The sequence below is a fragment of the Parus major genome, chromosome 1, assembly GCF_001522545.3.
Source record: "Parus major isolate Abel chromosome 1, Parus_major1.1, whole genome shotgun sequence".
Classification (NCBI taxonomy): Eukaryota; Metazoa; Chordata; class Aves; order Passeriformes; family Paridae; genus Parus; species Parus major.
The window spans coordinates 106391046-106409523 of NC_031768.1; the positions used below are offsets into that span (position 1 = coordinate 106391046).

General features: G+C 40.1%; 2 long non-coding RNA genes across 2 annotated transcripts; one reads left to right on the forward strand and one right to left on the reverse strand.

The window, feature by feature from the left end:
• Window positions 1-3375: 3375 nt before the first annotated feature.
• On the reverse strand, window positions 3376-4972 carry LOC107199814. Its single transcript, XR_001519313.2, has 2 exons — window positions 4307-4972; window positions 3376-4229 (listed from the first exon to the last, which is right to left on the reverse strand). It is a non-coding gene; the product is annotated as an uncharacterized LOC107199814 (long non-coding RNA).
• Window positions 4973-5695: 723 nt separating this feature from the next.
• Window positions 5696-17111, forward strand: LOC107211989. The gene is made up of 3 exons (XR_001524363.3): window positions 5696-6026; window positions 14089-14225; window positions 16744-17111. It is a non-coding gene; the product is annotated as an uncharacterized LOC107211989 (long non-coding RNA).
• Window positions 17112-18478: the final 1367 nt, after the last annotated feature.

Below are 18478 nucleotides of genomic sequence, written 5' to 3' on the forward strand. Positions count from 1 at the left end.
TGAGACTTAACAAAATACTTGTGGGAAAACATATTACAGATGGTCAAACAATGTAGCACAGCAATACCCTACACAAACATTATCACTTGAGGATATTTTTTCATTTGTTGTTTTAAGTAAATTCTTGTTTAGAGATCTGAATAATATATATTTGGTTCAAAGCTAAGCAGTTCATTATATAGACACTGATTTCCCTTCATCCCAAAGAAGATACTCCTTCCTTGACTCAGGACCAAATTTAGGCATTCATCAAAAGAAAAAAAAACTACAGATTTCTGTCTTCCCCATGAATGCCATTTGCAACATGCCCAGGCATGACAAAGTATTGAAAAGGGAATGTGACCAGAAGCCTTTCTTCATCCTAGTCACTCACTTAACTATGTCAGTCCATCCTCCATGCTTAGGGCATTACTAGGTCCTACCATCACATTTTAGGTATTACTTCTTCAGAGAAACCCTTTGTTCCTATAAAAGCACTCATTCAGCATTTCTCAAGGCTTTATGAAAGAGAGGGAAAACAGTCAGTTGTCTAAAGTACAAAGATAAACTTTGCAAGAGGTTAAAGGAGACAGTCCTTGAAAGCAAAAGGAAAATTTTCAGAACTTGAGGCAACATCACAATTCATTTCATCATGGGTCTGGCAATTCTCAAGGTGAATCAGGATAATCATATTACACTGCAGAATCCAGTCTGATGTGACTAAAGCCTGTCTGTCCCTCAGCAAACTACTCCCTTCGAGAGAGAAAGTTAAAACAAAAGAATGCACAAAGACCTCAGTATCAGCTATGCTGCTGTGCAGACCTGGACACCATCCTGCGGGTCAAGGAGCACAGCACAGGGCAGGAGAGGCAGATCTGGACCACAGTAAGAGAGGCATGCACTTGCTCAAGGCATAAATGAGCAAGAACACACTTGAACCTCTCCAGAAGACAGCTTTTTCTTCCTGGTCTGCCATCTACTACTGTACTGGTTTAGGGCAAATTTGGGAGGCAACTTCCAAAGGGATCTCTCTAGAAAGTGGATTCAAGAGGCTCTGCCCCAGCTGGCCGAGAAAATATTTCCTTTGAGAAAAGTTTTATTTATTTAACAAGCAAAGCATTCACAAGAATAAAAAATTAACAATATTAAACACTGGAACCTCTTGTTCTGAAGAGATGGCAAATTCAGAAAGTCCTTGTCGTGGGGTGTCTCTTAGTCTATCAGTCATTCCTGCACTGGAAAGTGACACATTCTGGGCCCTGGTGGGCCACAGGTGTGAGCTCCCCATGTTTTTCTGGGCTTTCAGTCCAGAGCAAGGCAGATCAGTTCCAAGAAAAAGAAAAGCCACAGTTCAGGGAACTTCTCTGCCTCAGCTAGCTTAAAAAAAAACTAACGAAAAAGCAAAGGAGAGGTCTGTCCCACTGTCTGTCTATGCTGCAGACAACACAGTCCAGAGCAGGAATACAGAGGAGAGAGTGCAGTTTCTGCAAACAAACTGTGCGCTTCTTTTCTCCCTGCTTCACTCTCAGAACCAGTCTTAAATGAGCAGAACTTAATATCCAGCATAAACAGAACAGATGATTGAGGATACAAACATCATAAAGTCACCCTGGGACAACTACCTATGGCACACAGGTAGGGCCTGAGAAATGGGTTTCCTCAGAACAGTAGTGCAAAAACTAACTTGAGGAGGCGTGGGCTGCTCATATCTACTGACAGTTTTAAGCTATCTACAGGGACAGGTAGCTGTGAGCACCTAAAGACAAGAATGAGCCAGGCTGCACTCCAAGGGAAACAGAGCAGAAGAAACAAGGTTGCATCAAGTTAAGTTACATATTAAAAAAGAGATTTCCGCAATTTCTTGGAGAGGCTGAGGAAATACATTGGAGACCCAACCCAACAAGGTCCTGAGCCAATCAAACACCAACAATCCAACACCAGAAATGGTCAGTCTTTGAGTGTGAGAATAACCAAGTCACCTGTGCAGCCTCTGACAGTCATGGATACACAGCTAAAAGTTCCCTACTAACAATCACCTGGCCATGCTAATACAGTGCCATAGATAAGAGAGCAGATAGACTCAAGCCCAAAGGGCAACTCAGCAATTTGCTGATGTCACTGCCAAGATTAGGCTCCAAGTCCTTTAATTCCCAGTCACTTCTACAAAAAAAACCTTATACTGAGCAAGATAAAGGGAGGACTATTTCATACCTTACTGCACTAGGCATAATGTAAGTATCTCCATGAACAACTGTTTCAAAAGCTTTTTTTTTTTCAAGCATCCTTAATCCTCTGTCAAAAGCCCAAATCTTTATTTCTTTACACAATACACAGTGTGATTACTATAAATGATCAAATTTCCATCACTCCATGATGATCTAGTTTAATATTAAGTAAGATCAATGTCATTGCAAACTCAACAAAGAGATTCAGACCACTACAGGAAATGCACCCATGTACATTGTATTTGATCAAGCCTCTTTCACTTCTTTTTTTCCCAAAGTTTCACAAGTAAAATATTTCTAGTTCTACAGAGTGCCAGGCACCAAATCTGCTCCCATCCTCTTTATCAGGAAAAACCTGACCTTCTGAAATGAGAGACCACATGTGCTTTTGTTGTCCATTCAAGTAGAAAAAAAATGTCACTGGACAGGGGTATCCAGAGCAAAGTCAGAGGAAGACAGTCAACAGTAACAGAAGGAATAATGAACAGACTGTCACTAGCTCAGCAGTTGAGTAGCATCACTTCTCAGTTTTCCTACTCTACAAAACTAAATTTTTTGCTAATATAGTCCTCCTGTCCTACCTATGATGAGGCTATGGCAAGCAGCTGACAAACAATCAACACACAGTTTTGCTTAACAGCACATATTCCCAGCAGCTTCATCACAGCCTTTTCCTGCATCACTTATGCTGTGGGAAATCAAATCCATTGAGTTATTTAACAAGTCCTATAGCACAGTGATGGGTCATCCAACTGTCACTGAAATGCATCAGAATCCTTCAGCCTGAAACAAAGATCACACAGTTCCACACTGCTTAGGATTTCTGACACAGGGCACACAATTGTGCAGGACTGTTCACCACCTCCCCAGAAAAAGAACTGGACAATAAAGTAAACAAATCCCATATACTGAAGGCCCTAAAGAACTGATTCTTCACACAAACATAAATTAGGCTGCAAAACTCCTTTCTCCTGGGCACTCTTGATAAAACACACCCGAAGCCATTAAATGCAGACTGAATCACAATTCATAGAAACTGCGATGAGCACTGCATGCAGACACTAACAGGCATTTTTCTGTGCTTACAGCTTCCCCTCCCTGGCACTCGCTACCATCCACAGGATGTGCTGCTTCTTTGAATTTAGAATAAATCATCCAGTTTATCACAGACTCCCACAAAAGTTTTCTTTTATTCTTTTAAATTAATTAACAGGATACATGTTTCCACAGTAATTTTAAGGCAAGTGACCAGCTGGAGGCTCAGAAGCCAGAAAGTCTCAAGATAGAGACAGAACCATCTGAAGCTCTGTGCTCCAGATATACAAACTTGAGAAGTACACAGAAGTTTTGCAAACTCACTGCACTCAGTACAGTCATACTAGCCTCAGAAATACAAACACACTATCCACAATATAACTGTTTTGATGGCAGGCACATTCAGGAAGCCCAAATGTTTCAATGACTACTTTTATTAAGAGACAGATCCTGCCTGTTTGTTAGTTCCTACACCCTGGCTCCCCACTGAGAAAATCAGGTGTTTTACAGCACTGCTTGCATGGCCAGAAGCTTGTCAGGAACCACTGTATAAAACTCTCAGTTGTTCTGTCATTAAGAGATTAGTTTGAGAAAATGCTCTGCAAGTCAGCCTAATAGTTTACTCAATCCTTAATCTTATTTTACAAGATCTAGATTTACCACTATACAATACCAGAACTTAACAGGACATTTGGTAATGTTAAGCCATATAGAACATAGGAACAGAAAAAAAAAAATAAAAAAAAAAAACATATTCCCTTTATCCCTCACATACAGACATTTTTCCAGACTTCTGGGACACAGGGCATTGGTCAGTACAACAATTACTTTGATTGCCAGAGGACCACTAGTGAAACACAACATAAATGTGCAACATCAAAGCTCCTAATGGCTGTGTTCAATCGGCGGGTGAGGTCTCAGCAGCTTTTCCAGCCCAGCAGCCTGGCTCTGCAGGATGCAGGCCTCCTCTTGCCCAGGCTGCTACTAGCCCTGGACAGAGGGCTGGTGTCAGTTCCCAGCGAGAGGCACAAAAAAAGGGATGCTCAGATCGGCAACCTGGCACCAACCTAATGCACACTCTGCTACTTCGTGCGTTGCAGGTCTGCCAAACAGCTGAGCTGGCGGTTCAGGGACACCTCAAAACAAGCGCCTGCAGGAAAATTCTCCAGAAAGACGAGATTCAAGAGCAGTTTATTGACAGATTATTGCAGCTAAACACATTTGTTAGCGACACTAGCTCAGTGCATCACCCTCACGTGCCGACTGCATCCATCTCTGAGATCCCCAGCACAGGAAGGGCACTGACCTTTTGGAACGAGTCCAGAGGAGGCCACCAAGCTGATGAAGCATTTCTCCTATGAGGAAAGGCTGAGAGAACTGGGATTGTGCCGCCAGTGAAAGAGAAGGCTTAGGGGTGACCTAATGGCAGGCTTACAGTACCTGAAGGGAACTTACAGGAAAGATGGGGCTAGACTATTTACATGTAGTGACGGCTCAAGGGGAAACAGGTTTATGCTAGAAGTAGGTTTAGAGCAGATACTGGGATAAAATTCTTTATTGCAAGGGCGGTGAGGCACTGGAACAGGGTAGCCAGTGAAGTTGTGGTTGTCCCATCCCTAAACGTGTTCAAAGCCAGGCAGGATGCAGCTCCAAGCAACCTGAACAAGTGGAGGCTGCCCCTGCCCACGGCAGGACGGCTGGAACCAGATGATCTTTAAAGTCCCTTCCAACCCCAACCCCCCTGCAGCGCCCCGGCCCGGGAGGCCTCGCCGAGCCCCGGCCGCGGCTCCGCCCGCGGCGGCGCCTCCGCCGGAAGGGAAGCGGAGCCGCCCCGGCCGAGGGGAGGGGAGAGCGGCGCGGGGGAGGGGACACCGCCCGCCCGAGCGCCCCCAGAGCCCTGCTGTGACTCCGTGATTCTCGCAAGCTGTCCCCGGCTGTGCCCCAGCGGCCCGGCCGCCCCCGCAGGGCCCGCGGGCGCAGCGCTGCCGCCCGAGCGCCGCAGAGCCCGGGGGGTGCCGGGTCCGGACGGGACGGCCCGGCCCCACCAGGCCGGCGGGGAGGTCCGCGGGCGAGGCCTCCCTGCAGCGCCCCGGCCCGGGAGGCCTCGCCGAGCCCCGGCCGCGGCTCCGCCCGCGGCGGCGCCTCCGCCGGAAGGGAAGCGGAGCCGCCCCGGCCGAGGGGAGGGGAGAGCGGCGCGGGGGAGGGGACACCGCCCGGCCCGGCCTGGCCTCCCCGCGGCGATGGGCTCGGTGCGGCAGCCCCGGCTCACTGCGAAGCGGGAAGGGGCCGCGGGCGGTGAGAGAGAAGCGGCGGTCTCCGAACGACGTGGGGTGACAGCAGAGGAAATAAAAAAACTCGCGACAAAAAAAAAGCAAGCATCTGCGGGAGCCGACCCGCCCGGCCGGAGGGGGATGTCTGCCTGCCGGGGCTCGGCGGTCCCTCAGTTTGTTTTCTTAGTGGCTCTTTGATGTCTTTTTCAGCGTGTCAGCTGCCGGGTGAACTCTGTGTTCCCACACACATAAAGCCCACCGCACTCCCCAGCCAACATCAACACCCCCCAAAGCAGATTTGGCATCATCGTGAGTGCTGGAATAAATTTCTCGACTGTTTGATAGGGTGCTGGCCTGCTCACAGACAGCTCAGCAAAACAAGACTCTGGGGACATCCGTGAATTCTCATAAACACCGTTTATGTACAGCAAAATGTTGCTTTATCAGACACAAATTCCAAACGCGGTAAGATTAGTTCATCTGATCCTAGTGCAGCTTGAAATGCTGACTACCACAGGTAGGTTGCTGTGGAAGATTTTGACCTAATATCAACATGTCTCGTTTTTGGATAGGCCACCAAATATCCAAGGCAACTAATCACCAGCCTGACCATGCCTCTAGGCCAGCACTGAGCACTTTTATTTAAGGTCCAGCAATTTTGCTTTGTTTTGATATGTGGTGAGAAAGTTTATTTAGAGGCCTCTTTTGAATGCTTTTCAGACACAGTTTATAAACTTTTCAGCTTCTAGATACCTTTAACTCTTTCCCACAACCATCTCCAAAATTGTTGTTCTCAGTTTGAGACTCATCCCCCCCTATCTTGGCTTCCTCTGAATGTAAGTGCTGTTTCTCTTTCCTGTCTGCCCGATGACTAACAGCACGGTGTGTGATGAACACTAACACTTCATTTATTACTTCTCCCAAAACTGGCTACAGTGAAATTGTTTGTTTCATCAACAGTGCATGTACACTTAACTACACTGTATTTCCTTCCTGTAGCAGTGTCTAACTACACAGGAAAAAGTCCAAGTACCTTTGTTCTTTTTCTCCTTATAGAGTGCAACAAATATTCTGTCCTCAAACTGTAGGACAGCAGTCACACTGTTTGCAAGACCAGTTATCCTAACAGGATGCCCAAGGAGTTTTGGTTTGGTTATTGAAAGAAGCAGCATCTATGCTGTAGCAGAACTAGTTCTCATATCCTGCTATGATAGATCAAGATTTCTTTTTTTCACTGTGGCCACAATTTCTTCAGTCACTGGAGACTGAAAATTTGTTTTAAAATTAGCTGGGTTTCTCAAAACTTTCTCTGTGGCAGCGCTTTCAGTGCCTGTGCTAAATCAATGTTGAACAATTCCTACCATCTTCTTTTTGCTTCTTTCCTCATACTGTGTGCATTGTATTATGTTCTTCTGCAAATGGGGCACCCACCCTCACTCTCACACTTAACTAGCTTGGTCAATTAAAAGGAGAAGAGAATTTCCAGCTTATTATCAAGAGCCAGGAAATTGGGGTTTTTTTACAATAGTTGCAAGTTACATGTGCTGCTGCTTTGGGGATTCCAGGTGTTTGGTACTGGACAGGGCACCTGCTGTTTGAAATGGAGGTGGGAGAGCAATTCCTGCAGCCTCTCAATGCATGTCCATTGGAAACAGGAGCTTCAGTTTTAGCACAGATTTTTTGGGTTTTTTCATTGTCAGGAAGCCCAAGCAAGTTCACAGCATTATTATTAGCTTTTCAGCATAAACACAAGAAAGACCTCTATAAATGAGCATTAGTAATTTGTGTAGGAATGTAGCTGTGACTTGCACCTCCCTGGAGAGATTCATAACATTCATTTTAAATAGAAATGACACAGCATCCAGCCTCATATACAAGCAACCTTGAACTTCAGGAAGTTAAATTCTGCAGATAGCTGCTGTCCTTATAACAGACAAAGCCCCAGTGATATATTTAACACTCTGTGAACCAGGATATGAATAAGCATACTGTTTGTATCTACTACTTTCATTTTACAACTTGGGCATGATTTTATCTGCCTGCTTTGTCACAGGTAACTCCAAGATACTTAAGCACATGTTATTTTAATCATTGATTACACCATGATCCTGGTGTTCCTACCACGAGCCGAGGTCAGCTCTCAGGACACTGCCATTTAATTCTCTACCTGGAGGCAAAACCGGCAGTTCAGACAATGAATATTGTCCCAACAGCTGAATGTGTCTTTGTGCATTTGTCAGGGATGGAAACAAAGCTGCCAGCTGCTGCCAGTAGAAACAGAAAGAGTAGGACTGTTGGGAATAACTGCTCTTTTATGGGGACAGCAGTGGATCATATAAGAGTGGTGTCTAAGGCATGTGTCTGGCACCCAGTTACCAGTGAGGCTGGAGTATATAAATTATTCCAAAGTAGTTTTTCAAAGGATGTTCATGCTTAAGTTATGTATACTTTAAAATTTTGCAGAGTAGTGCTGAGCAGTAAATGTATAGTTAAATTTATAAATTCTGTTTAGATTTTTTCTAATATGCAAAATTCAAACAAAGCTAAATTGTGAAGAGAAAAAAGGCTACTCCTGTCATGGAGCACCTCCATTTTGATTCACTAATATATTGCACTTACTTTGCAAACAATGACAGAGATGATAAACTATAGGAACAAAGTTGTGAAAAAAACCTTTTTCTTCATTAAGGCACTGGTTCAGATTCTCCCTCATCAATAGTTTCTTTTCATATTTCAGCCAGAATGGATCTGTGAGGTCTCTGGCCTTGAGTGGCTCTTACAGAACAAATTCCTGCGGTCCAGGTTATTCTAAACCAAGTGGCTTAGAGCAGGCCTGTCTCAGTTGTCTTTGGGGTGCAGGCTTCTGCTCTGCAGCTAATACAGAGACTGCCCAATCCCACAGTTTAACCTGTCTGAGAAGAGAGGGCAGGTACCAAAGGCAGCAGGATATTTTTTTAACTCTGTGTTGATAACATTTAAGAGTTGCTGATCTCTCAAAGTCACAAGTCACAAGGCACATCCTTTATATGGTTCAGTTCAATACTTGAAGAGTTGCTATCATTTTAGTCTGGGCAAAACTTCTCCCAACTCCTTTTCCTGGAGTCTTTTTACAGCTAGGTATGGTATTGTCCCACTGTGCTTGCTTGCATGTAGGGAGATGTATTTTCATTGCCATTGCACCTGCCCATGACTTAAAGATGAGAGGGAGTCCATGAGCAAGAGCTGACAACCTGTGACTTGTGCCTATACTGGATCTCATAATGCAAACTATCAAGAAAAGCTGTTGCTGTAGACAGACAGCTGTTCAAAAGTATTTGCACCTCAGTATTCCAGAAAAATGGATTCTTGAAGGGTCCCCTATCCTTTATTGACATTTCAGACACCTGAGCATGTTAAGGCACCCATTGCAACTTTGCACTTTTGGACTGTTCTTTTCACATTCAGTGCCTAATGCAAAGTAGAGTTGAAAGTTTGAAGGAAAATTAGCTTATTTGGCTAGCCAAACTTCCCCATGTTACTTGTTCAAGGATCCATAGGAAATTAGCTGCACAGTTGTCATCCAGACACAAAGCAAATGCCCCCCTTTAAAAATAATTATCTGGTAATTAATTAATAATTAATTAAATAATAATTTATCTTGCTAGTTTTCCCAGAGAGGAGAGAGGTCAGACACTGGGCATGGAGCTGTAGCTCATTGCAGGGTGATTGTAGTAAGTGACCTTTAAAGGTCTCTTTCAACACAAGCTATTCTGTGATCCCATGACACTTATCCCTATCTTTGGATTTGCCAAGGTGAGACACATAGGAGAAAGGAAATGGTCAGTGTTGCACAGCTGCTGCCAAACATCACGTCACTGTTCCATAATTAAAACTGTACTACAGCAAGGATTCAAGTGTTAGATTGCATATGAAGAACAAAGCATGTATCATTGAAAAATTGCAGCAAACATTCCAAGTATCTGTTGCTATATATCTTTTAGTTTAGAGCTTTTTTTAAGTTTGGGGTTTATAAGAAATGTATGGTATTGATACTATATTTTATGGTATCACCTTTGCCCTGATATGGGAGCAACAACACATCTTCAAAGATCAAACCAAATACACCATCTGAAACACTGAAAATCCAGTTTCAGAGTTGTAAGATTCCAGTAAGCACAATTGATGGGAAAGCCATTTTCACTTACCATTCAGAGCAAAGTAAAAACACATTCCAACAACCTGAAAGTCCTAAATAATGACTGCTTCTTGCTTTTAAAATATTGCAGTGTGATTATGCTTTGGTGTCCTTACCTTCTACAACAGAATATAAAAAAATGTAAATATCTTTCAAAGTTGTTTATGCATTAATCAAGACACTTCAAAGTACAATACCAATTTTAAAACATCCACAGATGTAGAACAATATTTGTTGTGAAAATGTCTATGAGTCTTACTAAAAAGTCAAGTAAGAATTTGTGAAACAGTTCACAGATGCAAAACACAAATAAAACCTTCAGAATTTTGTAATATTTTTGGATGTTGTAGATACTCTGTCATTTGTATGCTTTCTATATTTCTCAAAAGTAATTACTGCCAATAGTCACAACTTTCTACAACTTACTGCAATTTCCTGGTGTTTGTATATGTGTGTGCATTGCAAGAAGAATATAAAACATTCTGGACTCTCTCCTTAATGCCATGCCACAATTCTTCATAGCTGCCACCTCTGTTTTACCAATGTGTGTTTATATCTAACACTTAGAAAATAAGTAGCTTGAGCTCTCTGGGATAATTGTCCCAGAGAAACATTCTTCCTATTATTGCAGCAGTTCCTGTAAAAATATATTACTATTAAACAAGCAATTTATTAACACTTGTCAAATATTGTATTCCTTATAGCCAGTACTCTTAGAACTGAGAATGAAACCCTACAGCATCAGCAGCAATTTTGCTTTCTTGCTGCTGCTTGACTTTTGCTTTGTCAGGTCTTTCCTAAAACCCTGAGGAATGATCTTACTTTGGGTGTTTCTTGGTTGCACAGTCCCACTTCCCTCCCTGAAACACTACAGACATTTAGGCTGCCTGGCCTTTTACTCAGAAAAGAAAGTGAGGTTGCCAGATAATCGTTCAGAGGGTAACACTTGTAATCCTTCGGGAGGTCAAGTGAGGTGAGAAGAAAGAAGGAGATGCATACTGCTAATGCTCTGACAGCTCTGTCAATACAAATTCATTAGTATGTATAGAACTATTTTAGTTTTCAAAAAGCAGAATAGTACCTCACTTGTATTCATGAATTCAAGTCTATCTGGAGTTCACTGCAGGAAAAGCAGATGTATCTGGTGCAAACTGTGTGTGAAATGCAGAACTTTTGGAAGTCCAAAATGCTTTCCACAGACAGTCTTTTAGATCTTGTCAGTATTAATTCTGGTTTACTTTTTAGTGGCATTTGACTGAACTGATTCTCAGGCACATCCAACAGTGTGTTGAATGAACAGAAGAATGGGGCAGGGACCAGATCCTTAGTGCTACACTCAAAATTTTGCTGTAATTGGAAGAAAACACAAAATATGGAACTAAGAACTTGTTGTTAGTCCAATGAATTTTCATTTTGCAAAATATTGGATAAATTTGGGGAAAAAAACAAAACAAAACCGAACACCCTCATTAATAATGCATTTATATATACATATATGCAATGCATACTTGTTATACAGAAAATGCTTTAGGACACAAAAGGTTCTGAGAACATAATTATGTATTTTTTTGTCTTAGAATATCCCCAGTACAATAACTGAAGGTGCAGCCTTCACAATCCCAGTGATACAGAGCTACACTTAAGAGGTGTGCAATCCATTGCCATAGGTGATTGTATTGTATGCAATACAATTTTCTATAGGATATTTTGTATGCCTTGGTAATTCGCCTTTTCTTCTTAGAACACTCAAAACTCTAAATTCCTCCAAACATAGAAATCTTCATCCAAGACAGATATATACACAGACATTTTTTGGGCAACATCAATATTCACAGATTAGGAAGAACTAATCTGTCTTCACATAGGTTTATTTCTCACTAAGAGATAAATCCTTTAGGTTGGATCCTTTTTCTGTTATTAGAAAGGTTTATATCATGCTCTTTTTTAAAATCAGCCATGGCATTAAAAGAAAAGTGGTATGCCTTTCAGTTTTTCTGTATGTATGCAGCTGAACAAAATTATGCAGTGAAGAAAACTAAGTGACACGCAGCTTCCAGTATGAGTACTTATGGAAGGGATTGCTTAAACTGTGTTATCTGTGGGAAATAAAAGGAACAAATATAATTAATAGTTACCTTAGTTACCCAGCACCTCCTTCAGTACGAGTTTCTGAGTATATACAGCATTATTAACTGCATTTCTGTTTCCTGAATATCTTATGTTGAAGTACATGCTAATAAAACAATTACTTCATTACTACTTAGTACGAAAATTTACTTTGTATTATTAGATAATTTTTTTAGATAACAGGTTTTTTTTTGAAACAAACAGCTAAAATTTATATTTTAATTCAAATAGCAACCTTCACTGGTAATATATTAGTTGCAATCATGTATTATATGTATAAATTTTGGTTTTTCAAGTCAATGCAGTCCCAGTTCCATTAGAATAGTTTAAGTGCTGATGGCTCTCTGTCAGTTTTCCTCAGTTTCAAACACCCTGCCTTTCAGATGTCTCTGAGCCTTCTGTTTCTCTCTCAAAATTCTCTCTCTGGATGTTGTATTCCATTACACAATCCTACTCAAAAAACAGTTCCTATTGGTGCCCAATCTCATTTTAGCTTAAGCAGCCACTCGGTGCAGGTTTCCTCATGCTTGTACCATCAGCCCCTGCAGCAGGACATCATCACACATCAGCAATCACCCTGCTCACAGCAGTTCTGATTTCTCCTGCTTGAATATGCAGTTTCTTTGTTTCTTTCTGCATTATGTTATCTTCTCAGGCCGCATCCTGGCTCTTCCTTTTCCGCTTGTCCCGTAGTTCCACCAGGAGTGTGGGCCATCCCCAGGTGGGAAAGTTCACCTTGGTGTCTGCAAAGGTGGGGCATTAGCAATTAGCTGCCTTTTTCTTTATGTCAGTCTTCAGTTAGTGATCTGTTAGTTCCAGGGTCACTTCCCGACTTTTCTTGTGTTGTTTCCATGTGTGTTTGTTCTAGGTCTGTCTATTTCTTTACTACACTATTTCCTACCATATTATATGTGCATGGACTACTTTTGTGCCTTTTTTCACTTTGTCATCCCCCTTTTGTCACTTTTACCAGAGAAGAATATATGAGAGTGAATGCTGACAAAAAAAAGAGCAGGTTTTATAGCACTCTGTCATGCACTCTGATGGACTTTTTGTTTGTTTTTCTTGCTTGCTATTATTTAGTGTCCACTAGATGACTTCTTCCCTCATATGGGTTACCAGCTCACAGACCCTGAAACTAAACACATTTCTGTGTCCAGGACATCCACTACAGTCTTAAAATACACCCTGGTCATAATTCAAGGTTTGCCTGTCTCTTGCCACAAAAACTTCCAACAGAGACTGACAGCTTTTTCTGGTCCTAATATATAATCTCTGCTTGCTTTTGGCTTGTGATCCATCCCCCATTTGAAAGATGATACAGTCTTTCAAATTCTGTGCCTCTTTTTCAAGCTGGTACAGTGTTACACATATGCTCAGGGCAGGCAGCTGCTACTGCAGGAACAGCTGGTTTGCAGCAATCTGTATCTCCAAGGCTTAGTCCCAGCTGAATGAGCCATTCCCTCAGCCCAGCCATTTCTTCTGCAAAAGGAGAGGATGACAGGTATTTCTAGGAGCAGAGTGGACATGTGTAGTAAGAGGTTGGATTTGTTTTTCTCCTTCCTTGATTCCTATATCAGTCTACCTTATTTTGTCCTTTACAAGTAAAGCCATAATAAAAACAGTCTGTACTCAGCTGGGTCATGAGAAAGGGACAGGGACAGAGATCTCTGGTCACACAGGACTATGACCAGAGGCTTTTAAAGCAAGTATAAGCAGACTTGGTACTTCCATTCAGCATCCACTTGTCATCAGCTTGCTCTGACTGCCATCTGGTTTCTCCTCTTTCTCTCAGATTTTCAACAAAGTTTCCCTGTCCCTAACAAAACCTGCCACTTACCATGGCAAGGTTTGGCTGGAGTGAGTCACGGCCAGATCATAAATTGATGTAACTACTGTTTCTCTGTTTTGTTTGGATTGCTAGTGATCCTGAAGCACCTGTTTTGCCCAATATTTTTTGATTTTATAGTAAATGAGATAATGGCCAGAAAACAGGACTGCACACCTGCTGCATTCATTTCCAGTCTTCTATGATGACTGTAGGTTTCCTCCTACTACGGTTTTTTCAGAGTTGGCTGTTCAGCAGCCCAACAAGAAAGATTCATAGACAGGTTTGACCATATTGTCCACTGGTTTGTTACACTGAAAATCTTCTTTGCTGCACCGTATACAACACTGATAAGAATTTACTGTTAGCCCAGTAAATATTCTAACAGTATAATTTTTATGATTAATTCAGAAAAGCCTCACTTCTCTGATGTTCTGGTCACCTTTCCAGTGTGCCTCTAAGTCCTGAGCTTGGCAGTTTTCCTGATGCAGACAAGAGGTGGGACTTGTTTTATAAGTCATCAGCCCCAAGGCCTTCACAAGAAAAAGTGATGTTTGCCTTGGGGGATTCTAATTCCTCAGCTTTGGGTAAGTTTGCTTTTATTTTCAAACTTTACAACATCTTCTTCCCTCTTACCTATTCCCAGCTAGTTTGAATATTGCACAGTATATTTACTCCTTGGCTCTCAGATTTCTACCATCCTCTGCAATTTTATTCGTCTATCACTCAGCCATTTACTTTACAAAAATCAGTAGTTTAAGCAATATAAAACTGTAATTCCATAGTGGAGAATCCAGGAGACAGGTTAGAGACAGGCTGATTTTTCAAAATCACAGTAGTTTTGCTGAAGTGCACAGTCAGCAGAGCTGTATAAAACTGGAGGTCATTGCATTGTTAAGTTCAGATATGTCATTGAGCTTCTCAAGAAAAGCATCTATAAATGGAAGACATCATGAATGCTTATACTGTTCAAAGGCCTGTTTTACAGCCTGTCAGCAATTCAGTAGTTTGTTAATACAGAATATAAAAGCCTTAAGCCAGACATCCTCCAATTTATTTTGCTTTTGTAGTATTTACCAAATTTATGTTTAAATCCCAACAGATCTTATGAAAAACCTTGTATCTATGGTTTTTGTGGCCATGAGCAAATCAGCTCATTGTGCAGTAGTTTTACATTAGCCAGCTGTTGATAAATACACTGTAGAAATACTTAAGCATTCAAAAAGCTATGTCTTGGTAAAAATTACAAATATTTTTATGTCTTCTTTTAATCCACCTATTTTTTCTCAAAGAATTTGAAATATGAATAATTGTGGTGGGATAAATGAGAACACATGGAGCTGTAGTTACTTGGAGCCTCTGGAACCCACCTTCCATTTACTTTGTGCTATCACAGAAACTCATAACACAGTGTTCCAGGCAAAAATATCATTACAGGTTTCTATTATTATAGGTTGTTATATATCTTATTATAGATATATCATAATATATTGTTATATATTATATACAATATATTATGATTTTATATACATTATTATATTTATATTCTTTTATAGATATATATTTTTGCTTTAATACCAACCTTCTATAAATTAAACTTTTTTTTTAATCAGTGATACAGTTCACTGCCTTTGGTCAGTCAGGTTTATAGTAGTGAAGTAGTAGCCATAATAGTACTCTCTAGTAAGAATAGTACCATATATAGTAGGAATACTTTCAAAAGTCTTCCACGTTTTACCCTTATTAAAGCTTAGTCTCATAAACACACTGATCCTCTCCTGACACTTTTCTGGTTGTCATTATCTGGTTCTTTTATTATCTATGGTTAAGGAATTAACTTGTGCAAATAAAGAGGTTTCTTCATTCATAAGATAATTGTCCACACTGTTAGAATTATTTGTTCTGTTTCCTGCTTTGCTGTTTCAGCTGCACACAGTTAAAATACCAAATTACTCCTAAAATTCATGAATTATCTGTTGCTTCTTGACCTCCTTCAGCTGTCTCCTCAGCAACTCCTGTGTTGTCATCTGCTTCAACACATGCACTTACAAGGAGCACTTACAAAGGGAGCTGAGTCATTCTCTAAATCTGGACCATCGTCCTCTGAACATAAAACCTTCCTCTGCAGTTCTTAAGGACAAGTATTAACTGTGTCATCTTGCATAGGATGTTTTAGCCTCTTTTACTTTAAATTACTTGAGTCTCTAAGTGAAAAACACATAATTTAGCTGTATCCACCAAGATTTTCTTTGTGTCATTTATGTTACACAGTGCCAAATATTTATCTTCTTACATCTGTGTTCTATTTCCTTTTCTTTTAATTGTCATTTCAAAATAGTCTCACATCTTCACTGGATTGATTTTTGTACATACATGTAATTTCTGTGAACTGTGACTACTTTGCTGTCATTAAGGAACCAATGAGTCTCAAGGAACATAACCTCCTGTACAATCAAATTGTTATTCCAGACATAGCATTAAAAGACACTCACTGTCATTATCAATCTGACTTAAATCATCTGAAATACCTAATATTTAAAAGGGCTGATGAATGAGGACATGTATTAGACACCCTAAAAGTGAGTAAAAAGCAAGATCAACTGTTTATGTCTTATTATTTTCTTAGCATTGTAAAATATCATACACATTCTTTGGATTTTTGAATGGATGGACTTGTTTCCAGTCTTGCCTCTGTGCTTGTCAAAAAGATGTACTCTGGTAGGATGAAATCATTCTAGCACTACTACTAGTGATTAATACTAGGATTTTTTTCAGGTTTATGTTCAAGTTGCTGGGTTACTTGCAGCTCTGAATAAGATTTACATGAAAACATGTGAAGAGCTCTGTATCTGAGTTGTATTATATTGCTCAAAATAAAGCTTTTCAGCTGACTTCTTCAGTAGAATTCTTTTAGTGTTTTAGGAATTTTCATGCTAGCTCTCTTTTAATAAATACTGCCTTTATTAAATTTGTAATATCCCAGAGTAATACTTTTTGCATTAGGTCTGTTTTCTTGATTTATGTGCTAGCATGTTTATCTTCTCCCTCTCTCATGTCTAGTTCTTTTTGGATTTAATGTTGATTTTTTTCCCTTTTTTTTTACAGTAAGTCATATGACATTGACATCCCTAAGAAATTCAAAGTTACGTGGAAGAAAATTAAACAGCATATCGATGGATGAGATAGGCATGATGGTTTCTCCACGATGTCATTGCATGGTGATGAAGGAACAGCACTGTGAAATATGAGATGCAAGTGTCATCAAAATATTACCCTGGTTTTGCAAGGAGTTGCGCAAGGAGCTATTCCTTTTCTGCAGAAGGAAGGCTTGGTTATTCTTAAGTGTAAAAACAAGAACCAATTGCCAGCAACAGAAAAATAGATGCCACGTTTCCTGGTTTTTTAATTTCCTTTCTATTCCATGAAGTTTAGATATTCCTAATAATGAAAAATAAAAAAAAAGCAAACTATCACCTCTTGTGCCTGTTTTTCTTAAATCTAGAAATGTTTTGCAAATTTAACTTAAAACAGTCAAATGTCTTGCCCTGTTTTTTTCATTTTTAGAATAAACTGAAATATTTCAGCTTTTGGTGTCTGTCCTGCTTGTTCACATGATTTCATTTTTATATCAGGGTTCAATTTTTCATAAACATCAAGACTTTTTTCAATACTGAGGATCTGAAGTGGGTTCTGTTGTGTTTCTGTACTAAATTAAATTAATTTTACAACCTATTCAATACTCAGAACCATGAAAACAAGTCTTTCTCTGAGTTTAAATCAGTTACATTATGCCTTTAAGGTTAATATATTTTAAACAGTGCTTTGCATATTAACTGAAAGAGGTTTGATTAGTTTTATTCTTTTCTTTTAAAAAATGTCTTTTGCATTGTGTATTATCTCTGTTAGCAAAAAATATAAAATCTCTGATAACTTTCTGCTGTTTTAGAGAAGATTCAACAAAGCCTTTAATTTCTTTTGTCTTACATTGTAAACCAGGATAGTGAAGGGGAAAAAAAAATCTTTCAAGAATGTGATATCTGCTTGTGAATTTAATACTGTCATTCATCATTAGAGATAACACACAGGGGTTATAGCTGTGTGAGCTATTTAAAAATCAAAAGCAGCACACTCAGAGTTTAGCCATGCTTAGAGGAGCAGTACATAAAAGTTACCCCTCAAGAACATATCATTTTGAAGGGTAACTAAATATAATTATTTCATGTGGTACCACATAATTGAGATGACTTGGAATTCCCCCTCTTGTAGCACTTGTGATCTGTCTCTTAAGTTTGACAGGGTAAGGTTAAATCTCCTTCTCCTATCACGGGCTTGGAAGTGCTTCTGGTGCTAAGAATAGCACATTAAAGGTGGATGGAATGTCTCCTTTTTCATGTACATATTAATTACCATAGCACTCATTGAAATTGTGTCTTTGCTGGCAGAATGACATACCTTGCTGCTGTATCAACAAAAACTGGGTTTCTTCATGGTTAAAACAAGGTCTAATGAAGTAAAAACATGGGAAATGAAGGAAGATTTTACTTTTAAATATACATTCCTGTTCTAAACAAGTCAGCACCTATTTCTTTTGGGAGAGAATTTGAATTGAACATAGGAACCATGATAATCTGGGACTAGAATTCATAGCTGGAAAATTGAGTGCCTCTGTCTTGTTTCAACTGAACTTGCATGATATTCCCTTTACCTGTGGATACTTAGCACACTGCCACTGCTAGATATTTTGACATAGCTATTCAAATGTCATTTTGAGTGATTTTCCTGTAAGGCTATGATTATCAAAACCCAAAAGGAACATTAAATTACTGAGCATGTTCTTCTA